At 42.9% G+C, this 25,999-nt stretch overlaps 1 protein-coding gene across 13 annotated transcripts in view; it reads right to left on the bottom strand.

Moving 5' to 3' along the window:
* Positions 1-752: 752 nt before the first annotated feature.
* CELF4 (CUGBP Elav-like family member 4) overlaps positions 753-25,999 on the bottom strand; it is an 870,333-nt gene continuing 845,086 nt past the window's right edge. For 11 of the 13 annotated variants that reach the window (XM_072992989.2, XM_072992990.2, XM_020796442.3 and 8 more), the window contains one exon: positions 753-1,729. The gene's annotated coding sequence lies outside the window, so the exon portion shown is untranslated. Of the gene's footprint in view, positions 1,730-4,324; positions 4,413-25,999 lie in introns of all 13 variants that reach the window. The other 2 variants (XR_012084591.2, XR_013540995.1) reach the window with 1 other exon arrangement.

Here is a 25,999-nt window from a genome sequence, read left to right as displayed (position 1 = left end):
AAATTTATTTACAGAAAAACAGAGCCAGCATCTTTTTTTTTAAACATCCCCCTGTTTTTCAAAATTCCTTGTAAACAGTGTCAGAAATTCTTCAGAGATTGCATTTTTATAATTTTTTTTCTGTTTTTGATTTTTTAAAATTTTTTTAAATGTTTTTTTTTCTCTCTTTTTTTTAAGATTAAGGTTCTAGGCTAAACCCCGTTCCCACCCCTCACCCTTGTCCTGAAGGATTCTATAGCAAATATGGAAGCTACGGAAGCGAAAGATGATGAGAGGTTGCTGGCAACAGCTTATGGAAACATGAAAGCGTCATAGCTGTGATTTTGTAGTTTTTTTATTTTCTTTTTTTCCCAAGTTCCTACGAACTTTTGGATAGTTCATAAGAAGACAGCGATTCGGTTTTTGATTTGCGTTGTCTACAGGAATTGAGATTTTTTTTTTCTCTGTTTAATTTGCTTATTGGTTTATTGATTTACTAGCTGGAATGCTTGCAGTTAAAAAAGCTGCCGAGTTAAGCCATCTTGTCCTTGGCCCCTCCCCACCCCTCCCACCCCCTTGATAAGACACAGCTTCCAACGGCAGTTGGCTGAGAGCAGGAATTGATCTCAATCTAAACTCTACAAAAGTTACAAGTTCTACAACAGCTTTGTTTTTTTTTAGCATTAATGCTAACTTCTATGTATTTTTTTTGCATTTTTTTTTTCATTTTATGTCACCTAATTCTTTTCCCCTATTATATAGGTATTTTAAACTTCTTCTTCTTCTTTAAATTCTGTACAACTATTAGGATTGGGGGCGCAGGAGGTCAAAAGCATTTACAAACTGGTTTCTTTCTTCTTTTTCTTCTCGTTATCCTCCTCTACTTTCCATTCCACTGGTCTATTTATCTCTGGTGGTGGTGGTGGTGGTGGTGGTTTTCACTTTTCATAAGTCACCCAACCTTAACCTGCCCCCTTTCATCAGTCAGTCCGCACATATGATACAGAAAACCATATGAAAGTTTCATAGACTCTAATTTAAGGTATAACCAAAGATCCTCCCAAAGTATCAAAGAACTATTATCTTGCCATTTTTTTTAAAAGCGTTTAAGCGTTTCCCCTCCCCACCCAGTTTTTACATATTTCATATAATTGCTCTCAAAAACTGTTATAGGAACAGCTCAAGAGAAAAAGGAAAGAACGTCTGTAATTTACATACAGCTACAAGTCTGCGATAAAAAGTTATGTCCTTTGGTCCCTATATAGCTAAGGAATGACAGATAAAGATGCTCAGTGACCTAGTGCCATGGGGTATCCATAGCAACCGCATCCTTGGTGGCTAACAGGCACTCCTTTTGTCAGTATCAAGGTTTGCATTTCCTGTTTGGAGAAAAGCCGCTGCGGTGACACCAGTTTCTCTGCAGAGATCCTAGTCGGTTTTGATCCTGTCGTGATTTTTTGTCTGTTTACTTCTTTCTGTTGTTAGTTTTGTTGTTGTTGTTGTTGTTGTTGTTGTTGTTGTTGTTGTCTTGAGCATACGTGTCCTTCGAACCCAGCTGACGTGACTTTTCTTGAAGAAATGTTATACAGTCTAAACAATCAGAAAGAGAGTACATCTGAAGTCTTCAGCTTGACGGATATTTGCTGATATGTTAAAGGTGTAATCCAACAGTTCTCGTTCGTATATATATTTATTTAATATATATATATATATATATATTTCTCTAAAAGTGGCCCATTCAGCTGATGCCCTAAAAGAGAAACGAAGAAGATTATTGCAAATTTAACCAATGCACAAAAACGGAAATAATTTTTTTTCTTCAAAAAAAAGGAAGAATGGAAGATAGGAAATACTGACAAGGGAAGAGGAGTTCAAAAGGGCACACCTTAAAAAGAAAGGAAGGAAGGAAAAGAAAAGTAAAAACAACAGTTTAAGAGAACACCTGTTTCCAAGACAATTCTTGCTCCCATTGTGGAATGCAAATTTGGTTAATGGGTTAAGGATCAGATCCCTAAACTGCTTAAGTTTTAAAAGAAATCATGTGATCCATCTGCCTTTTTTTTTGTAATGCAATGTTTCCCCTAACACTGTCCAGCACTTTCTTGAGTACTAATAACTAACTATGAGGTGGGCTTGACAAAATCTGAAATGTTTCTTCCACTTAAGAAATAAAAACACCGTGTAATAAAAATAGTAGTTGCAGAGGTAGTGATATATACACACACATACACAGAGCCATAATCATATGGATCCTTGCTTGTGTGGAAAGTCACAGAACTGCTGCATTAGTCAAATCCTACGCATTCTCTTTGAATTATGAGACGTGCTGTCACAGTATTTGTGAAGCAGCTGGCGTCCTTCAAAGGGAATGTGGCGATTCGCTCTCGTAAGAGATCTGTGAAGATCGGCGGTTCCCAACCTTGGGTCCCCAGATGTTCTTGGACTACGACTCCCAAAAACCTTGCAGCACAGCTGGTGGTGAAGGCTTCTGGGCATTGCAGTCCAAGAACATCTGGAGGCCCAAGGTTGGGGGTCACTGGTGTAGATCCTTGGTATTCATGCCAGGGAGGTTTGGATAGGAGCCTTTCTGTTTTCTAGATTCTCTGCCACATTTTCTAAAGCTCTTCCGGAATGCACTTCGAACGAGGGGACCAAGCTCCAAGACTTATGTCCAAAAATCGAACCATGCACTGCGGAGTGTGTCTCAGAGCTTTGCAGTTACCCTGGCTTTTTTTTTTTTCAGAAGAAGCCATGGATTGCCTGCATGCTGGCTCTCTATTCATCTCTCTCTCTCTTTCCCCATTTGAGCGACAGTTTAAAATTATGTCGCACCCTCTTTCTGTTTTCACTACTTTGAAAAAACAAGATACCAATTTTGGCATTTGGGTCTATTATCACCTGGCGAGTCTTACATATAACATCACCTACTGTTCTGATCATCTCCAGCAAATAAGGAGAAACTGTAACTGCGTTATATTTTAAGCCTCTCCGTCTTAACTATCTACGGACAGATAGTTGCCAATAATCTTTTCCCCTTTGCAAATCGTAGAAACACTTCAAACAGGTTGCAGGGGGGAAAAATATAAAACATTGCTTGGAATAAGCTTGCTCTTTCTGCAGCGAAATACATGTAAAAATGTAAAGCTAACATTTCTTAAATTATTTTTTTTAAAAAAATCGTGATCCAACTCAACTTGACATTTAAGGAGGCTGCTTAATCATTACGGATTAGCTCTTATCTCTTGCTAGCAAGCAGGTTTCTCATCTTATACACTCAGTGATTTATTACATCAAGAAACTTAGGAACTGCCCAAAGCTTCCCCTTCTGGTGGAGAAGTGTCATGCGTTATAACAAACCATGCTGGCAGGTTTTCCACACTGTTGGTTGAACAAACAGCAAACCGTACACAGCGGTCTAAACAATTACAACACCAAAAATAATAAGAATAGAAGAAGAAATTAAAAAAGAAAAAGAAAACACTCATCCAGGACCCTTTTTCAGTTGTGACCAAACAAAAGGAAAAAAAATGCATTTTACTTTTGAATCAGGATTTTTTTTCTCTCTCTCTCCTGCAAAAAACAGGCCCCCTTCCCCCCCCCCAAATAAACAATGGGTTTTTTCCAGCGTTATTGTACTACGAAACCTTAGAAATTCTGATAAGGCACGTTAGAAGCCACTGGTTTTATTTTCTAGCTGGCTTTGCAATATAGCTATTTTCTTTGGCAAAACTCCTGTGATTAACGCTTTGGATTTTTTGAGAGGGATTAGAATCTCTGAAGGAAGAACGAAAGAAAAAGCAATTGAAAAAGGCCCCCAATTTTCTATATATATATATTTTAAAAAAACATAAGATTTTTAGAGTGCAAAAAAGACCAATCACACATTTCTCCCTGTTTTTTGTGTTGGTTTTTTTTTTTTTTTGAGTTTGGTTTGGTTGGAAATTATTCGTACATTTTATTCACGACCCCCACGTTTTCCTAAAGAATTAGGAATTCATGTTTTTTTCCCTTTCCGTGTGATATCTAAAAAAAGTATAAACCGCTGAACGAGAAATTAAACGACAAAGAAACCACTGCAAGCACTAAAGAAAACAAACAAACAATAGTAAAAAAAAAAAAGATAAACATGAGCACAGCAATAAAAACTGTGGCAGCACAAAAGTCAAGAAAGGCACATGTGATCATGACTGGCCAATCATCAACCGATACAACATCGAAGAAAAAAAAATGCTTCAATCACGGCACCTCCACGAAACTTGACGGCATGTCATGCAACCATTTCTTAGCTTTCGTTACATGGCGCCATCATGTCACACTTCCAACTTTGAGTTGATTTTTAACTTACGGACTGGGGGACTGTATTCTCCACTTTCCTGTTATTACGTGAACCTTTTTCCTAGCTCAGCGCGAGACTGTGGTGGATTTGACTGGCTCTTGGTTGGTTTTGTTGGAATTTGATTGAATGACAAAAGAAGAAAAGATTTATATATATATATATATATTTGTATTTATATATAGTTTGGAAAAAAAGGGGGGTGGGGAAGGAAGATACGGATCAAAAAACGGAAGAGAAAACAAAACCCAAAATAAAACAAAACCAACGAAACCGATAATCAAGCACCAAACACAGCAAGCTCTAATGAACACACAATTGGACAAGAGAATAAAAAGGAATCAGGAAATCAGGAAACGGAAAGAATCAGGAAACGGAAACAAAAATAAATAAATAAATCAAAAGGAATGGAGGAAGCCTAGCAGGAGACACACCGACATATTCACACACAGTTCATGTGGACACATAATAAACAGTGACCATTAACAGAACAATATGTCGTGGCGGCTGAGAGAAGCATGCGTTGGATGGATGACAGCGGACGCTGACTTGAAAAATATATTGGCAGCCAACCATCCCTTCATCCCTTCTGGTTTCGAAACAGTCCTTTCCTAGCAGTGCCCACCTTCACAGGCCTAAACAACATGGGATACTTCTATTTATGCACGTGCAGCTGGTTTTAGACCTCAGCCATGTTTTCTCCGAAAGGGCCTTGGATTGATTTTAGAACCGAAGCCACGTTCACCCAAGAGTTGCAAAGCAAGGAAAAGGAATGGGAGAGCGGTTGTGATGAGTTGGGGACACCCGCCTCGCACGCTTTGTGTCTCTCAGAAGGTTGCGTTAATTCCACGGAGAGGTCCCGCTACTGAAAAGACGTTAGGCTGTTAACTCAGCTAGTTTCAAGGAGCTTCCTCCATTTTACCTTAACTTCATTTCTTAATCCTGGATCACGTCCTCCTCTGAGTTGACTCTGAGGTGTTTTCCTGAGAACCTAAGCGATCTGCCACGAGGCTTCCTGAATCCCAAGCCTGGCAGTTTCTATGAGGCACCTCAGAATCAAGATATGCCGTATGTGTCTGGTCACAAACTGTCTCTAGGTGTGAACGTGTGGTCCCAGGAAAGTACGTATGTCACTGCGGGCACCGGGAACTTCGTAATCGGGGGCTTCCATACTTGCCATCTGGTTGTTTTGGTGCAACCAAATCCTCTGGAACAATTTTAAAGAACTGAAGCAGACCCCTGTGATCCTGTATAATGGTCTGGATAGGCTCCCAAAGAGTCAGCTATGGAGAGACAGGAGTTGAGTGTCTTGCAGGGCAGCCCCAAAGGACTTATCTTCCTTTTTAAAAAACACCATGCGCCGATCTGCAATACCTTTTCTCCCATCCCCACATGCTCTACCATCATGACTGCGAAGACTGTAGTCTTAAGGAGGGAATGATTCTCTCACAATTCCTCCGCTCCCGCGACTGAAAACTGAAAAGATGAATTCACGCATTGTACGCATCCACCATGTAACTATGATCCTTATTAAAAAGAATGCATTCCAGACCACATCTCCATCACGTAAGAGAGGTTCCCATGTGGAAACAACAAGCAGGTAGAAAAACAGTCCAAATTGTGTGTGTATGTGTGGGGGAGCTGGTCTGGTTTACTAAACTGTAGATCGTTAAGACCAACCCATTCACTGTGGCTTGTATACGTTTCCGTAGAGTAGAACCCAACTGTCAGATGCATGGAATTGAAATGAATGAGTACAGATGAAAAAAACAAACAAACCCATGTTTGTTTCATGGTAAATGCACAGGACACCAGCCAATATGCCTCAATCCTATGCACGGAAATTCTGGATTCCCTTCCAGCAGTGTTTTCTGATTCTACTGCTCTACAGTGTATCCCAATTACAGCAAGACAGATGAAAAGGGGAATCTTCGCTGGATGGGCATAGAAAAAGAAATGCTCAGACCTGGAGTATTGAACTCTTGGTACAACTGGAAGGAAACCACAGCATGACAGAGGGTGGGGAGAAGATGTTGAATGACTGACAGCCCTTTGATTGACATGATGGGGAGAGACGTTCTAAGCTGCACCACCACGAGTGGATTTACGAAACCTACTACCTCTGACTTGAGTTTGCAGCCGCCATTTTGAAATTGGCTTTTAACAAAGCAATCTGGCACCCACATCTGGCTATGATTTTTGGACATTGGTGGTTTTTTTTAAACCTGCACTACCCAAAGCTTTGATGAAGACCTGTACAGCAGTGGTCTCCAACCTTGGGTCTCCAGATGTTCTTGGACTTCAACTCCCAGAAATCCTGGCCAGCAGAGGTGGTGGTGAAGGCTTCTGGGAGTTTTAGTCCAAGAACATCTGGAGGTCCAAGGTTGGGGACCACGGCTGTACAGAATCAAAAACCATCTTATGTTTCTGATTTTTGTGGGGTTTTTTTAGTGGTCTAACAAAATTATAAGCTGTGATCTTATAATTTTGGACTGTGAGCAAGGAACACATGGCTATTTCCTCTCTCTCTCCCTTCTCCCTTTTACATAGCCCTTTGTGCCACCTTACAGAAGCAGGATCTTTTCTGTGCAGGAAAAAAAAATCTGTGGCTCCCAAAACTCAATGACGGTCATGTATGCTGAAAAATCAGTTTGGCAGAATGTTTTGTGTTTCATTCTCAAAGTACAAATGATAGACATCCCAATTCTGAGGCTTGGAAGTGGGCATGGAGTGCTTGCTTAGTTGTAGTGGTGAGCAGCCGGGCTTCCAGCTTCTTCAGAGTCTGAAATTGGGAGATGAAATCCAGTCTTGCTACCTCTGGCAGCAGAACAGAATTATTGTGGCCCTGTACAAGACCCTCCCCACCTCAGATTGAGCGTGACGTGGTAGGGTGGTGGTAAGGCCTGATCTCTGCCATTCCGACCACCTTACCAGTATGGAATGGGAATAACCAGTATTGCTGGCCACTCCCTTTGGTGTGGTGGAACACCTCGCTCGTCTTTGCTCTCTTCTAAAGTCGTTGCTCATTGGCAAAGAAAGGAAGTCTCTCTTACATCAAAGGGAAAAAAAGCATACTAATAAGGTTGACTTACTCTTCCCTCCAGTTGGGTCACATCTTTTCAGTGCTTTACTTTCAGCAATATTTATCGTACTGGGCTGCCCACATGAAGACTTAGAGGGATTTTTTTTGCCTTCTGAGATCATACCCTTAAATTTTTGTGAGGGGCTGAACGTTTGTAATGGCATTGATGTAGCTATACTGGTCACAAAGGGGCATTTCTATTCCGAAGGCTGAAGTTATAGCTTTACTATTTACCCACACCCTCACATCACCCATACATGAGTGCTAAGAAGAGTCCATTTGGCAGCTTCCATTTTTGTGAGGTAAGACCTACACTTCAGTGATACCCCTCCCCTCCCATCCTGACCAAAGTCAACTTAAAACTGAGACCAATTTTCAATAGCTCCCAGTCAAGCCTGGTTGTGCGGAAAGAAGCGAACTCTAATCTTTCAACACTCAATTAGCACGTAGGGTATTTTATTATTATTTTTTGCCTGCAGCTTCAAATTACCTTCAAGGTGTACAGTGCAATTAACTAAAAATATTTCTCGACTCATTTTTAATTGCACTAAAACTAGGATGCACCTCCAGCTAGAAGCAGTAAGGTGAAAATTGGTATCCCCATATGTTTAAGATTGATTGAAGCCCAAGATCGCTCAATAAGCTTTCACAGACCTATTAATTATTAAACTTTTATTAATTTCTTTTTACATAAAAAAACCTCAGCCAAAGCCCCACTTTGTATGATGTCTCTGAAATTTAATAATTGCATGGATTTCTTATGCTAGAAAGAAGTTTGAGCATTCGTGTGTTTATAAGTAGGTGCATCTTATTTACAGTATTTATTTTTTTAAAAAAAGTCTGGTAGATGAGCAGGATGTGAGACAAATTTTAAAAAATCAGAACAGAATTTAAAAAAACCCAGACTTTCTGCAGCTGAAGAAAATAATATTAACAGAATCTATATATATTTTTTAAAAAATGCAATACAATTAAAATGAGATTATCCTATTTTTTTTTTGCTCAAGTGAAAAGAGGCGTCAGAAATTAGCCATGTCTATGGAAAGTATGCTTCACTGCCTTAGCCATGCCATGATCCAATATTTTGGGTTTATGGGCGAGGATGGATGGATTGAAGCCACAGGTTTGTGGCAAAGGACCGGCAAGTTGGGTAGGTGTAACTTGCCAGGTTAATCCCAGAGAAAGATGGTTTATCAGAAGGCATTGGGGGGATGTCACCCCATGAACTCACTTGCCAGCTACAACAGACAATACAGTTGTGCCTCGCTTAACGATTGCCTCGTTAAATGACGAAACTGCTTGACGATGAAGTGTTTGCGATCGCTTTTGCGATTGCAAAACGATGTTCCTATGGGAAAAATTCGCTTAATGATGATCGGTTCCTTGCTTCGGGAACCAATTTTTCGCTAAACGATGATTTAGAAACAGCTGATTGGCAGTTCTAAAATGGCCGCCCGCTGTGCAAAATGGCTCCCCGCTGTGTTTTCAGGATGGGTTCCCCACTTTACAGGCAGCGAAAGAGGTCGCCCCTATGGAGGATCTTTGCTGGACGGTGAATTTTCAGCCCATTGGAACACACTGAACCGGTTTCAATGCATTTCAATGGGCTTTTTCGTTTCGCAAGATGTTTTCGTAAGACAGTGATTTTTGCAGAACGAATTAACATCGTCTTGCGAGGCACCACTGTACTGAGTTGAACTAGGCTGCATAAACTCATTAAGTTTAAAAGGGGATCAGACAGATTCCTGGAGGAAAAGTCCATTGCAGGTGACAAGCCATGATGGGACTGCATCATCTCCTGGCTTTGAAGGAAGGTACTTCAAAATGCCAGATGCAGGGGAAGGGTATCAGGAGACAGGTCTCTCGTGTTCTCTCATGTGCTCCCAGAGGCATCTGGTGGAGCCACGGTGAGAGACAGGAAGCTGAACCAGAGGGGCCCTTGGCCTGATCCAGCACAGGGCTCTGCTTAGGTTTTTAAGTTCACTGACATGGAATTCCCTTCTGCCATACCTTTGCGTGGAAGCAGAGTTGGACAAATTCAGATCAGACCTAAAAACCTACTTGTTCAACCTGGAACCATAGAGGTTGACCATGGAAACAGGCAATTATCGGGATAGAATGACTATATTTCAATTATTATATTGTTATTATAGTTATTTTGATTGTTGTTTATTGTCTTGTGGGATGATCATTGTTCACTGTATGTTTTTATCATTGTAATTATGTTATGGTTGTGTATTAACTGTTTTTGACTATTGGAATGCGCTAGAGCGCAATATAAGTAAATATTATTATTATTACCACCATGTATTAGCTGCACATCCACAGTGCTGGAAGTAATCCAGTGGTGAACTTGCTCTCTGGAATTACAGGAGGCATGTTTTCATACCCACATGCCATAAATCTAGTCTTCAAATGAACCTTCACCCATGTCAATCACCGCCTAGATGTCGTGCCAGAATTCCTGATTTCGACACCCCTCTAGCAGAGCAGACTGCGGCGATTCAACACAAAAGAAATTCCAACTGCAAGGCTGTGGAAGAGACTGCTCTTCTCCGTCAGTATCGGGTGCGCAATCTGGGAAGTGTTATTGATTCAGGGACTGATGGAACTTCAGTAGCCCTTAAAAGGTTTTTTTTGCGTGTGTTTTGTTTTGCCTACAGCCTCTTCCTGGACAGAGATAGCCTGGCTACTGTTTGCATGTTCTGACCACCATCCAGGCTGGATAACTGCAATTTACTTAATCACATCTCCCTTTGAAGAGTGCCCAGAAGCATTAGCTAGTTCTTTCAGAATGCAGCTGCTGCACAGCTGGCAAAAAGTAGGTGGTGGGATCATATCTCGCCTGCCGGAGACAACTTCAGCAGCTCTCTCTTCGCTTCTGTGCTCAGTTCAAAATGTTGATGCCCAACTGTTAAAACCTACATGGCTTAAGACCCCGTTATCTGGCAGGCCACCTTCTCCCACATCAATGCGCTCATGCACAGGAATTGATAGCTGGGGGTGTTTGTAGCAAGAAGAAAGGGGATCTTGTTGGTCTTTCTGCCTGACCTACACAATTCCTTCCAAACTGGGGCCAGGCAAAGCTCTTTCTGCTTCCCCACACATTTCCACACTGCTAGCATGGAAAATATTTACCTTTCAAAAGTTCTTTAAGAAATCAATATTTTTCTCATGATGTGCTGTGGATTTACACCAAATTGTCTGAAATATTTTTTAGAATATTTGTCCTTTTTTTAAAAAAATTTTTTGGTAAAGCTCTCCAGGAATGCCAAGGGAAGACCAGGGTCTAGGTTTCAGGAAGAAGCAGACAAAACTAAGCTCCTCTGTGTATCAAAAAAAAGAAAATCGGATCTCTCCTTGTGAGAGGAACAGAATCAGCAGATTGGCCGACACGCAAAGGACAGGGTTGTGTCCAGGAGGAAAGATCAGGGTTTTGATTTAACAGGGTTGAAAAGGAATGAAAGAAATGCAAGGAGGGGGGAACACCACTTCACGGCCAAACTGCCCTCAACAAGGAAAATCAACTGACCCTATGCGCTCCTCTAATCAGTGCTTGAAAGCTTATAAGGTCAATGCCTCCTTGCTTCTCAATTCTTCTTTTCATGGCTTGGTGTCAAGACTATGAAGAATGCAAGGCCTGCCCCTGTCAGCTTACGTGCATTAGAAACTTCTCTTGGGTATCAAAACAATCTCAGTTCTGCACTCAGAGAGGACAGCAAGGGAGGAGAGAAGCTGAGAGAAAACGTTCTTCATCTGCTGTCATGAAGAAAGGCTTTATTAATCAGAATGTAACCAACCAAGAGCTGGACCATCAAGAAGGCTGACCGCCGAAGAATTGATGCTTTTGAATTGTGGTGCTGGAGGAGACTCATGAGAGTCCCCTGGACTGCAAGGAGAACAAACCTATCCATTTGGAAGGAAATCAACCCAGAGTGCTCACTGGAAGGACAGATCCCGAAGCTGAGGCTCCAATCCTTTGGCCATCTCATGAGAAGAGAAGACTCCCTGGAAAAGACCCTGATGTTGGGAAAGTGTGAAGGCAAGAAGAGAAGGGGACGACAGAGGATGAGATGGTTGGACAGTATCATTGAAGCAACCAACATGAATTTGACCCAACTCCAGGAGGCAGTGGAAGGCAGGAGGGCCTGGCGTGCTCTGGTCCATGGGGTCACGAAGAGTCAAGAAGAATTGATGCTTTTGAATTGTGGTGCTGGAGGAGGCTCTTGAGAGTCCCCCAGACTGCAAGGAGATCAAACCTATCCGTTTTGAAGGAAATCAACCCTGAGTGCTCACTGGAAGGACAGATCCTGAAGCTGAGGCTCCAGTACTTTGGCCATCTCATGAGAAGAGAAGACTCCCTGGAAAAGCCCCTGATGTTGGGAAAGTGTGAGGGCAAGAGGAGAAGGGGACGACAGAGGACGAGATGGCTGGACAGGGTCATCGAAGCCACCAACATGAATTTGACCCAACTCCGGGAGGCAGTGGAAGACAAGAGGGCCTGGCATGCTCTGGTCTGTGGGGTCACGAAGAGTTGGACATGATTTAATGACTAAACAACAACAACAACAAAACAACCAAGGATCAAACCAACGGGTGTTTTTGAGAACACATCCAAGAAGAAGAAGAAGACCCATGGTCAACGGAGTCATTTGTCTCCATCATGTTGGGCAAAGGAAAATATGAGTCCAGCATCTTTTGATGGCTCCCATCTCTTTGCCTATAGTGCCTGCATCTCTCGATGCTCAATTCCCATCACACGATTTTGACATGATTGGAGAGCATTATCTCCTAACCAGGCAGGACTCCCCGCCCCCCAATATGATGTCAAAAACGCAAAAAGGAAAAATTAACCTCAAGACCAATTGACCTGCAATTGGAGAAGCAACACATAGGTGCTTGATGACATCACCCTTCAGAAATGTTGGAAGCGAAGTAGCAAAGAACGAGAGAGATGATGGCATTTCCTCAATATGAAGCAGATGTTGACCATGTGTGTCCCTCATTTTCTTCCTTCACCTTCCAGGTGAAATTGGCTTCATGATATGAAGGAGGAATCTATAAAAGAGACCCATCCTGCAGACAATGCCTTGTGATATGTTAAAAAAAAAGGGTCAACTGCAGATTTTTTAAAAATACATTCCCTTTTAGAAGTGTTAGGCAAGAGGTTTAACTTCCTGGGTTTTAAATTCATCTGTTTTTTTCTTCTTCTTAAACAAGCATTTTTCTGTCCAACCTAAACTGGGCTTTTCGATCGCCCTGCAGGACAGATCAAGGATAACTGTTAACTCCACCCACCAGGGATGGGAATTCAAGTCATGGTACTCGCCGTCAATTCAGACTTAATTTGCACGGGCGATTTGATTCAGGGTTTCCCCTCCCCCCAATGATTCAGACTTGACTCATGAGTTGGAACCCACTCACCCATCCCTCCCATTTTTATAGGGGGGGGGAATCTTGTTTTTAATAGGGACTCAGACCTGGGACTTGGAATTGGATGGGGACCCAAAGACTGGCCTACGTCCCTGCTACCCACCCATCCCTACCCACAATGAGAGATTTCCAGGAACAAGGCCATTGTCTGCAGTGTGGGTCTCTTTGATAGATTCCACCTCAGCCAAATGAAATTAAGATTTCAGCAAACAAGGCCCACTTCTGCCACGCCGGCAGGACAAATGACGGCTGATAATTGCCAGCTTTTTTTTTTTTTTTTTGCTTATTCTTTGCTCTGTTCACTCCATCAATCTCCCCAGATTATATTTTCAGCTGAGTTTAATGAACATCATTTATTAAACTAACACCAGGGCTCTGCTCCGGCCTCAGACAGATGTGTTCGCTAATATGAATCATTCCTTTAAATTGGATTATTCTGATTGCAAACAGATCCCTGCCACTCCATGGAAGGCAAACAAATGCGCCTGATTCGCCTCAGGTCGTGAGAATAATCAGGTTGCGCTCATTAAAAGCCCATCCTGGTGCTGCGCACATCTGGGATCGGAAGGCCAGTGTTATTATGGCTTCCTGTTGATACCCGAGCTACGAAATGAAATCAACCCAGCAAATTCATTTCCATCCAGTTCCTGAGGCGGAGGGCAAAATAACGAAGCTCACCCTGTCACCTCCACCCCGACCTCAGGGCCATGCATCGTGGCTCTTAGTTTTGTTTCCTACTTTTTATCACCATAAATGGTCCCCATTCTAATCAACGACAAGGCAATGCATGGATGTTTTGTATTCCCATTGGTGGTTTCCAAGGAAGAGCAGAGTTTGGTTCCACACACCGAGGCGTTGATTCAGTTATTTGCACATTGTAACATTCACTCAAGGAGCCTGAAGGGAATTTTAGGCAAAAAGTTTTTTTCTTGGTCTACCAACGAGAGGTACCAGAAGTTTAAAGACATGGAGACGGCCCCTGCCACCAGCCAGGCAGGCCATCTCCACCTGGATCACAACGCTTGCCATGACAAATGTCACCAATGGCCAAGCAATGAAAGAGCCAAGGCCAAGCTCCTTGGTGCTCACCAAGTAGAGATGGGCACGAACTGCTGGTTTGGTGGTTCGTGCTGGTTCTTTTATTGGCCGAAGAAGTATTCGGTGCTTCAAAACTCTGCCTCCTCTGGCAGGCGCCCACCCCGAGGCAGTGCCTCTGGGGAGGCAGGGCAGGGAAACCAGGCTGCTGCCTCTGAGTGGGTGCCCACTTTAGGAGTGAGACTTTCAAGTGCCGAATACCCGTTCAGCCAATAAATGAATTAGTACAAACTTGCCAAACCAGCAGTTCACGCCCTTCTCTACTCACCAAGCGTCAAATGACTTGGTTGGGTGGGAGGTGATCTTCAAGGCAGGATACTGCCTTTGAGATGGAGATGACCTGCATTGTTGGTGGCAGGAGCTCGATCTGAGAAGGGAAAGGGTCCCTCTAAAATACTGCCTGCTGTTTTGGCAAGGTCGCTTACTCAAAACGGGTTAACCGTTTTTGCCCCATGTTGCCCAATGGATGGGACGTACTGCATTTGAACTAGACACATAAGCCTAACATCTTTGCTGTTTTGACTGTCACCCCTTAGTAAAAGAAGCTGGCCAGGAGGTGCAAAGGTTCAAGGGTGTCCGAGGCCTGTTCATTTTATAAAACATAGGGCACTGAGGTTGCCTAGCAATGATTCCAAGACAATCTGTCATTGGGCAGTTGCTTCAACTCTTCTTCTGCAAAGGGTAGACACACTTGTTAGGACAGGAGGTGATCATCTCTGAAGACAAACATGACTGGAGAGAGACATGAGCACTTCTCTTCAGTTTATCTTAATCACTTACTTCAGAAGACCCTATTACCACGCCATAAAATGTCAAGGCCTAAGCCTCCTGCTTCCCAGAACCTGACTAGGCTGTGGCCTTCAAAGACGTCACCTGAGGTTGCTCTGCAGAGTCTCCTCAGCTACTCACGTTTAACTCTTTAGAAGGCTGTGCAACTCTCTGTAGAATTTAGGGAATCCAGAGGTGACATATCTCCAACAAAGGGTTGAAGAGCAAAGCCCATTCGGGAAAGTTCCTCTGGGACATTGACTGGCTGCTCTTGCCACCAGGGATGTTCTCCTACTCTTCAGCCCAAACCTAGTTTCCGCTAACGTAGCTCATCAGATCCTTGCTCTTTGGCGTGATGGCTGCCTTCAGTTGTCCGAAATGCGCTCCCGTGTCCCTGGACAGTTTTTTTTTCTTGGAGGCTAAAGAGGCCAAACCCCTCCTATCTTTTGTTGGACTAGGGCAAGATCCAACATTCTACCCATTGTGGGCTAATGTGCTTAAAGACCTCACCGGTCCCTTTTTCAAGTGAGGCTCTATAAAAGGGGATTAGTTGTTTTCGTCTCTCTTTCTCTCTCAAACACACACTTCACTGCTGCTGAGTGAGGCAGGGAGCATGTGTGCTTGCCTGAGTTTGTGGGCGTTGCCTGATCTGCCACCGCCCTACTTGCTTTTATTGTTTGGCATGTTTTGTTATTTGGGAGGAAAGCGACGATAAACCTCAACAGCATCTTAAAAAGCAGAGACAGCACTTTGTTGACATAGGTCCGCAGAGTCAAAGCTTTTCCAGTAGCGATGTACGGAAGGGAGAGCTGGACCATAAAGAAGGCTGACCGCCGAAGAATGGATGCTTCGGAATTGTGGTGCTGGAGGAGACTCTTGAGAGTCCCTTGGACTGCAAGGAGAACAAACCGATCCATTCTGAAGGAAATCAACCCTGAGTGCTCACTGGAAGGACAGATCCTGAAGCTGAGGCTCCAATCCTTTGGCCATCTCATGAGAAGAGACGATTCCCTGGAAAAGACCCTGATGTTGGGAAAGTGTGAAGGCAAGAGGAGAAGGGGACGACCAAGGATGAGATGGCTGGACGGGGTCATCAAAGCGACCAACATGAATCTGACCAAAATCCGGGAGGCAGTGGAAGACAGAAGGGCCTGGCATGCTCTGGTCCATGGGGTCATGAAGAGTTGGACACAACTTAACGACTAAACAACAATAAATGTTTTGTTATGTAGCTCTAGTAGTTTTATTGTTTTCTTAGGATGTCCTGTTTACCTTCTCCTAAGAGCATTAAATAAAGATGATAAAACTTTTGTCTCAGTGTCTCAAACGTTTTTGAACATGTTTTTCTATTTTTTTGCTTCAGATCCCTCTGAACCCATTCCAATTTGTCTCATATCTAGAACCAGACAGAGTATTCTTGATGAGGTATGCATCATGCTGAGTAAAGCAGAACAATTTATTTCCCCCAACTTGGGAATTATGGTTTTGTTAATGGAGCTTAAAATCATGTTGGCCTTTTATGTAGCTTTGTCATGCTGTTGGCTTGTGTTGAGATATAATCCTGCAATCCTTTTGACATGCGCTACTGCTGAGCCAGGTTTCATTTACCCCGTCCTTTTTCTGGTTTATTCGTTTATTTGGCTAAACTTACAATGAGGCATTTGGCTTTTGCTGAATTTTGTCTTATCGGTTTTAGTTAATGTTCCCGTACAAATGAGGATTTTGAATGTTGTTCCTGTCTTCAAAGGTTTCTCTCTCTCTCTCTCCTTCTGAGTTTTGTGTCATCCAATAATCTGATAAAAATTCCTCCCATCCCTTCCATCAAAGGGCCTTGATGAAAAATGTAGAGTTGTTTGTAACAGTACCTTTCATAACTTTTTCTTCAGGAACTTCAATCTATATAGGCTCCTGAACCATTTTGTAGATACACCCATTTAGTAGATTCAGCTATGCGCTGTTATGGTGGGGACTTGAATAACGCCAAATTACAACAAATTAAAAACAGCAGATAGCTGAACCAATTTCTTAATTTCACAAAACACTTATTCAATGGTGAGCTTTTTAAAGTGTGAAAGTTTGGGAAAGGGGAATGCCCCACTGAGGAAAAAAAACAAATTAAGTTGGTGCCAGTTGCCAGCAATATGTTACAGGAAGGATGGTAACATGCAGAGGTGTCAGCCTGTAGCTCCCATCATCCCTCATTGCTGCCTATCCTAGCTAGAGCTGCTAGGACTTATAACAGCATGGAGTGCTCCAATTGACAGCAGTGAAGGCGTGGAGGAATGCATTTCCCCTGGTTGCCATCATAATGATCTGTAATAACCTTTGTACAAAACTTTGTTTGCTTATGTACATCTAGGTGAAATTCCATATCAAATTGGAATCAATGATTCTCAAGAGCACAGGTTGCTGTCCTCTGAAGATGCCGGCCACAGAGACTGGCGAAACGTCAGGAAGAACAACCTTCAGAACACGGCCAAAGAGCCCGAAAAACCCAGAACAACCATTAGATCCCGGCTGTGAAAGCCTTTGCGAATGTATTGAAATCATACATTATTTGAATTCAAAATATTATTGAATCTACACAGGCTGCGTACCGAACTAGCAGGATGCACCAAATTTAATAAAGATGTGCACTATTTTTGCTGGAACACATTGCACTCCAGCCACAGGGTGGTATAAGGAGTACTGTAGTAAGGTGTCCAACGTGCCTAGCAGTTTGCATTAAATTTTTGCTAGCTCGCAGAGGATTTAATCATCATCAATGGCTGCCAGAGTGGTGCTAGCAATGACATGCTTGCTAGAGACAGCCAACGCAGAATTGTGGAGGGGGCTTTTCCTACCACTTTCATCATTTTATGTGGTGTCCAAAAAGGAATAAACCAGGCTAAAGGTCATGTCACCCACCCTGGTGCCACAGCCCAATATCAAAGACCAGCGTGCTATTTTTTTTTAAAATCATCATCAATGGAAAACTCAGCAGTGGCCAGAGGATTGGAAAAGATCAGTCTACATCCCAATCCCAAAGAAGGGCAGTGCCAAAGAATGCTCCAAATACCGTACAATTGCACACATTTCACACGTTAGCAAGGTTATGCTCAAAATCCTACAAGGCAGGCTCTGCTCATTACCCCCAGGATTTTTAGTTTTACCCCATTTGGGGTAATTTACCCCTGTTCCCAGACCACTGGTTCAAATATACCTGATTGTAACGGCAAAGATGTATACTATCCGAATGTGTTTCAGCCCATATAATGTCATTATATAGTTACTAACAGGCCTCTATTCATGGTGTCGCTCATTAGATCAGCTAGGACTAGTTGCTGAATGACCTCAGGCTGGCCACATATTCTGATTCTGTCCTCCTGTGTTAAAACCTTCAAGCTGGCTGTTTCAAGAAGAATTGGGATTCTGTGCCCAACACCAATGATTTCAGGTTACTCTCTAAGACACGGGAGCAACGGCCACTCTTCCTTTGAAACTCCTAAGTGCCGGCAGCCCATTGCATCTCTTTCCATTGCACACAGGAAAAGACAGAGAGCAGAAGTTAATGAAAAAATGGGATGGTCTTCTCCTTAGCCAAGCTAGAGTTAAAATTTCAGATGATGCATCTTGGTCTAGGATCAATAGAAGTGAAATTGGGTGATATTATCTCGTTACTAGTCTCCAGTAGGAGGAGGGCAGGTTTTCCCTTCCTTAAATGAGGAGGTGAATATTAGAGGGTGGAAGGTGTTCATCTGGTATCCAAGAACTCATGCCTTAATTCTTCAAGAGCAAAAGTGATTGGAATTTGTTGTTGACAATGAAAGAACTCATCAGAGACTGTTTTTATTTTCATGTGGATTGTGCCGGAGTTACTTTACACCCTGTGGATGCTTGGTCAGTAGCTCTGCATACCTGGAGATTGCCCAAAGCTGAGCCCAAAGAAGTCTCTTTGATGTCGCAAAGGAAGGACAAACAAGAGTGGGGAGGGTGGAGTTTATATCTATGCTTTGCAGTGCTCTTCCCACAGCTTCTGAAACCGAGAGGTTCATGAGTTGCCGAGCTGGTGCTCCACTCACTTTCTTGGTCCATACAGTGCAATAGGCCCAATGTTGGCTGCCAAAAAGCCAGAAGTGAGGGGACGGCACTGGGGAGAGAGCTGATAGATGCATATTCTTGGGCCTATCCTATCACATAGAGCAATACATACACACAAAAACACCATGATGCTGAGCCAGTGAGCCAGTGAGCACTGGCACCTGCAGGGAACTGGCAAAGATAGATGCCTAGATTTTAAAGCCACCCCACACTCAGAAATCGTATTGTCTCCTCCTTCACATCCTTCACCCTGAGAATGGTCTCTCCATCTGGAGACCGGAGAAGCATAGTAACTCCATGAGGGTTTCAAGCAGTACCCTGAGATCTAGCCGTTTCACTGTGCACTGTTTTATCCAAATACATACTTGTTGTTTGACATACATATTATTGAAAAATACTGGTGGAAACGAACTGATCTGTTCTGACACCGTTGAGTTGCGGATGCTTTTTGAAACCATATGTCAGTTTTATATAAAATCAAATTATATCTGACTTTTAGTGACCTGATAGGGCAGATATTTCAGAATTGTTTTGACCAGTTCCATCCCACCCAGGGAGTTTCAGTGCTGAGGGCATTCGATCCCAGTTCCTCTGATTTGTAGTTCACCACTCTATCCACTACACCACGTTGAGTACCCATTTCAAAACCATTAACTGATCAATTTACAAGGTTTATCTTGATGGGATGTTCTGGAACTTGCTCATTATAATTCCTACCCCTTCCCCTGACCATGTGCCCACTCCCTCCTTCTCTGATGAGTAAACTTTGTGGATACAGCAAATCTTTGACTTGTACAAAGTAGTTAAAGCTGCACCGCTTATTTCTTTGTTGCAAAGAGCCTTCAATTCATTGGAAGAAAAAAAATTCAATGTCCGAGGCTTCTGAGTTTGCTCGGACCGAAAGTTCATATAGAGTAGATGATAAAAACACCTATAATTGCAATTTTACAATGCAATTCATTTGCTGTGTTGGAGCACTAGGTAGCCAGTCATGGAAGCAGTAGAATCAAGAAAGGAGCGGTCTCTGTTGCTCTTCTATGGCAGCTTTCTGCCATTTTCATCCCACGGCAAGCAAGATCTGCACTTCTAAGATCATCATCATCATCACTGAGTTCAGGCCCTGTCAAGGAGGCAGAGTGGGCGACTGAATTCCAAATCTTTGGCTCCACTGCCAGATACCGAAACCACTGAGCTAGCCAGCATCATTTCAGCCAAATGGTCAATTTTATTTTGGCTTGGGAGCACATCTTTTGAAGCAGGGTTGTGTAGGGAGAATAGAAAGAAAAAAAGGTAAAGAGAGAGAGTATTTCACCCATTCTGTTGTCTTTTCTAAATCTGTATGTAGACTGCTACTTACATAGTCAACTCCTTTCTCCTTTCTCTTATAGTATCATAGAATCATGAAGTTGGAATGGGCCTACAAGGCCATTGAGTCCAATACCCTGCTCAGTGCAGGAATACACATCAAAGGATATCTGCCAGGTGGTTGTCTAAATTCCTCTTGAATACCTCCAGTGATGGAGCACTCACTACCTCTCTGGGTAATTGGTTCCATTGTTGTACTCCTCTAACTGTTAGGAGGTTTTTCCTGATATTCAACTGAAACTTGGCTTCCTGTAATTTGAGCCCGTTATTATGTGTCCTGCACTCTGGGATGATTGAGAACAGATCCTCTGTATGACTACCTTTCAAATATTTGCAAAGTTGTTACCTCCACCAGTTGGAGACGGAGCCATTAATCATCCCCCTCTGAGTATGATTCTGTAGCCAATTGTGTATCCACCTGACCTTTATCTATCCAGCCCACACTTAGTTAGCTTTCTAATCAGGATCTCATGGGGCATTTTGTCAAATGCTTTTCTGAAGTCAAGGTATACTACATCTGCAGCATTCCCCCATCTATCAGGGAGGTTACCTGATCAAAAAATGAGATCAGATTAGTCTGTCAGGATTTGTTCTTGACAAATCTGTGTTGGCTTCTAGTTATTACTACATTATTTTCTAGGTGTTTGCATAGCGACTGCTCTCTAATCTGTTCCTAGAATTTTCCCAGGGATTGATGTCAGGCTGGCTCACCTGTAGTTCCCAGGTTCCTCCTTTTTGCCCTTTTCGTAGATATGGATATCCTTCAATCATTTGGCACCTCACCCATTTTCCATGATTTCATGATTTCTTAGGTTATGCCTTGCTTCCCCCCCCCCCCCCGTTCTAGAGGCTAGAAAGAGGTAGTAGACATATGTGGTTTTCCCATAACGGTAGCCTGAGCAGACCTGCCAGTATGGAAATGAGTTGTAAAGATTCTGTAAATAAGTTTAGGCACTCTCTCCTCCGGCACTATCCCTAAACAGGTATCATGGATAATGAAAAGTAAGTTTTTTTTCTTTTGCTTTACTATTAGTTTCCAGAGTACTTACTCCTAATTGAAATTCAGAAGTACAGCTCTTGGTCGCTGTATCCTGTCAGATAATCCTAACAAGAATCCTAACAAGAATGAGATCTGGGAAGAACTGGGATCTCCAGAGTTGGATGGAGTGTACGTTCTGTTATGTCATCTGTTGTGTTAAAACTACACCTCAAAGCTGATGGTCTGAATCAAAGCTCTTATGGAGCAACCATAACATAAAGACAAAGAAGGAAAAGGAAAGGATTTCCTTAGGTAGGGGAATGGAAAGTGATGGATTTTCTCAACACAGAGAGTTTTATCTCCGTGCATTGACTGAGCTTGGATCTGCTGTCGAGTTAATTAGAGTTTGGAGGAAATTGTGGCTTCGTTTTGTTATTGCTGATGTCACCATGTCATCCTATGGCAGCTGAACAAGCAGCTTGTGTCCTGGATCTCAACTGCAGTGACATGTGGTTTTCCAAAAAAGCTCAGATCCTCATTCTCAAATCACCTGGCATGCGGTGCTCTGTAATCCTATCCTGATTGCAAGTGAAAGACAGGTGGCTGAGAAGAGGCGATTAAATTTGTGTGATATGAACTACAGCTCCCAGAATTCTTGGGAGTTGTAGGTCAAAACCCTGAAATCTGCAAGCAGATAAGTCGTGCCCCGTTAAACCCATTCCTACTGTAGCTCCTTCCTTCCCCAGCTCAAAACCATCTCCCTTCCCTACTGCTGCTTTTTAACTGTAGCATCCCCAGATCTTTTCACCCACGAATAAAATGAATTAATTAATTGTGAGAAAGGTGAGCTTATTTTATTTATTTGATTTATATCCTGCCTAACTGGTCTTGCGACCACTCTTGGAAAACTAAGTGAAAGGCCAAATCTGAACTTCTCCAACAGCAGGTCATCTTTTTACTTAAAGAATACCTTCTAATCTTTAGCTGTGTTTTCTTTGGGGAAAAAAAACTTTTGTGGACAAAAGAAGCAGCAGCTCTCTGCATTGCAAGCTGTCTGAGTTTTGGCACACGAAATTCTGCGCAACTGATTAAATCCTAAACGATCCATTTTGATTTTAAGAGAAGAATAAGGTGGAACACACACTGCCCTTAATTCATTCATTCATTCATTCACTCACTCACTGATTCATAATGGGTTTATATGCCACTCTTAAGGCCATGTTGTCACAAAGTCCAGGAGCCACCACTAAGAAGTCCCTGTATAAACCCAAAATAAGACAACTTAAATATAGACTAATCTACCGTAATGCATCTTACAGGTGAACATATCAGCAGATCCTGACCTGAAGGAGGGATACAGTTTATAGACTACAACTCCCAGAATCTCCAGCCAACCATACAAGCCTGAGACTTGTCACCCAAGAAAGCAAGAGTCCTCAAAGGTTCAGCTGGAGCTCCCAAAGCTGCTCTCAGCCTGCAAGCAATGTTGTTGTTTAGTTGTTAAGTCATGTCCGCTGCTTCGTAACCCTATGGACCAGAGCATGCCAGGCCCTCCTGTCTTTCACTGCCTCCCGGAGTTGGGTCAAATTCATTCTGGTAGCTTCGATGACACTGTCCAACCATCTCGTCCTCTGTCATCCTCTTCTCCTCTTGCCTTCACACTTTCCTAACATCAGGGTCTTTTCTGGAAGTCTTCTCATGAGATGGCCAAAGTATTGGAGCCTCAGCTTCAGGATCTGTCCTTCCAGTGAGCACTCAGGGTTGATTTCCTTTAGAACGGATAGGTTTGTTCTCCTTGCAGTCCAGGGGACTCTCAAGAGTCTCCTCCAGCACCACAATTCAAAGGCATCAATTCTTCAGCGGTCTGCCTTGTTTATGGTCCCACTCTCACTTCCATACATCGCTACTGGAAAAACCATTGTTATGACTATGTGGACCTTATTTGGCAAGGTGATATCTCTGCTGTTTAAGATGTAAGCAATATCATACAGAAAACTGTGGCCCTGTAAATGGCCTGCTCCCAAGCAGTTCAGGGCATTGATTGTTAATAATAGCACTTCAAGGGTGTGTCAGCAGCATGTAGGCAGGAAGTGAAAATTACTGAAAATAGGAATAAGATGTTTGGGTCTCCCAGATGCCACCTGCAGAGCAGCAGCTGCATTTAAGAACATATCTGCACATCTTTCAGAGATTACCCAACTCTATTGGGGGAAAAAAAAAAGGATTATTGTGCCTGTTGTTATTCTTCAAATGTAATTTCCCGCAATATTATTTTGTGTAAAATGGACTAATCACAGTTCCTGCAGAAATAGCTCAGCTGGACTGCATTTGACAGAGTTCCCATTCTTTCCTGTAAGGTCTACTACTTCATCTCGTTATGGGGCCCAACGTTATACCCAAATAGCTGGTCCGCATTCTCTCTCTCTCTCTCTCTCTCTCTCTCAATCACACACAACACACAAACCAAAATCCCTACAAACTAGCAGCAAAATATTGCTGAATGGAATTTTTCCCCTCGCCGTGGTAATTGCTGATTGTATTTTTGCAGCGAACGCGGTAATTAATTATTGCAGTTTCCCCATCAATGTGGGCTATTGTGTGCCAATCTTGGTATAACCGTGATAATTAGCAAACGGGATTTCACATCCATTAGAAATTGAAATCTGCGGTTCACGGGAGAGAGAGCTCTGTGTAGTTCAATAAAAAAAAAAAAGCGATTGGTAATTTTAAAAGGATACTGTCAGATGGAGAATTTCAAAACTCTGATGCACTAAAAAAAAATGGGAAAAGGAAACAAAATGACTTTTAAAAGTGAGTAATGTCTCGGGCAATTAGATGGGAAATCTAGTTACATCTCCCCTGTTTTTGAGTCCTGAGCCTTTTCTCTCCGGTTGACATTTTCCAGCAGGGTGCAGTAAAGTCAAGTTATAAGCAAGAGTTACTACCAGGACTTGACTGGATATCGTTCGTTGGCGCTCTGTGTTTTTTTTCTTCTTCTTCCTCGCAACAGACTTCCTCCTGTTACTGGGTAGCAACTCAAGTCGGTTCTCTGGTCAATCAGATGCAGCCAAACACTTTTACAACCGGCTTGACTGTTCCGTTACCGGGCAGAGACAAATCTGGAGCTGCCTATGGGAGTCAGTGAAAAGTGAGCTGTGGATCGTGCTCTGAAAACAAGCAGAGGCACTCAGCGCCTTGAGGAATGGAGGGACGGGAGCAGAATATGTTTGGGATAATCATCACGGCTTCCTGCTTCCCTTTTCTTCACCTGTAGCAACTTGATCCTCTGAACTGGACTGTGCTCTCACATTTCCTTGCCGGAAGGCTAAATGACCTTTATTGAGTAGGAGGGACCTGGGGGGAACACCATGTTCTCCACTATCTGCCATCTCTGCTCAGGTGCAAGCAGTGGTGGCAGATGACTCCAAGTTCAAGGGTGCTATGGATCCACCGCATGTTTTAGTCTGGCTTTTAGAGCAGCTATACAAGGTATATAACCCTAATTTCTTGCAACTGCCAAATAAAGTTCAGCACCTTGGATGCATCTGATAAAGTGCAAAGTAAAACCTGGACTGGACTCACAGTGCCCTTGAACTTGGAGTCACCGCCAGCCAGCACTGAGTTGGGATGTCTTTTGCATTCTCCAAGGGTTTTGCCATTGTGGCAAGCCTGCCATCGGTTGGGAAATGGAGTTGACAAATTTCCTGGAAGCTGTGGGAATCTGGTCTTCAGATCCTATTTTTCACCCAAGCCCAAAGCCGATAGTTTGAGAGAGAGGGGGGGGGGGGGAGAGAGAGAGAGAGAGAGAGAGAGGAACACCAGAAGATGAGGGCCCAGACCTTTTCCTAGCAGCCATCCAGAGCCCCCAAATATAAGCCTCGGAATACTGTCGGCACTGGAGAAATGCTTCCCTAGATGATCAAGGAATTATTATGCAAAGAAAAGCAGGCAGGGTGGTATCTGCTCCCTCCAGTTTCTCAAGAAACTGCAACTTCTAAAGAATTAAAATGTTGTGCATTCCTTAAAAGCTTGAAGCAATATGCCTTAAGCTCCATGAACTGCTGGGATGGCTCAGATTCTGGCAAATTTGGGTTCCAGGATACCAACTATTCTGGAGGCTCAATAGAAATCTAGATGAGGGTTCATCTTGAAATTAAAAACAAAAATAACGCACAAGCCTACACACACACACACACACACACACTCTCACACACACAGATAGAGATAGATAGATAGATAGATAGATAGATAGATAGATAGACAGACAGACAGACAGACAGACAGATAGATAGATAGATGATAGATAGATAGATAGATAGATAGATAGATAGATAGATAGATAGATAGATAGATAGATAGATAGATAGATAGATTAGATAGATAGATAGATAGATAGATAGATAGATAGATAGATAGAGAGAGAGAGAGAGAGAGAGAGAGAGAGAGAGAGAGAGAGAGAGAGACTAGATTCTGGTTCTATATGCCCACACTCCACCATTACAGAAGCAATTCTAGTCCCATTATCAAACTGGTCTGCCCCACCTCTTGGTTCTTCTTGCTCTTAGGATTTGGTCATCCCAGTTTGGAAGAAGGGACGCCATTGACCTGGCAAATCTTGTTCCAACGTTTCCTTTTTCCACCCCACTGTTGTGCACCTCAATCTCCGTTTCAACAAAAAGAGGTCCCCCCCCCCCTTTTTCTCCACTCATGTGCTCCGCAGATCTAAGGACCTTAACTAGAGCCAATGCGTCCTGGAGGAGGCATCACCCAAAGGAATTACAAGCCACACACATGTTTTTCTCCCTCTCATTATCTGGTGCATCTTGTATCTGACAGACACATTGAGTGTCTGTGAATTCTTGCCTCCTCCTCTTGAGGAGGGGTG

The sequence above is a fragment of the Pogona vitticeps genome, chromosome 2 (genome assembly GCF_051106095.1).
Source record: "Pogona vitticeps strain Pit_001003342236 chromosome 2, PviZW2.1, whole genome shotgun sequence".
NCBI classification, from domain to species: Eukaryota; Metazoa; Chordata; class Lepidosauria; order Squamata; family Agamidae; genus Pogona; species Pogona vitticeps.
The sequence above is the reverse complement of the archived record's forward strand: the minus strand, read 5'-3'. Positions and strand labels throughout refer to the sequence as shown.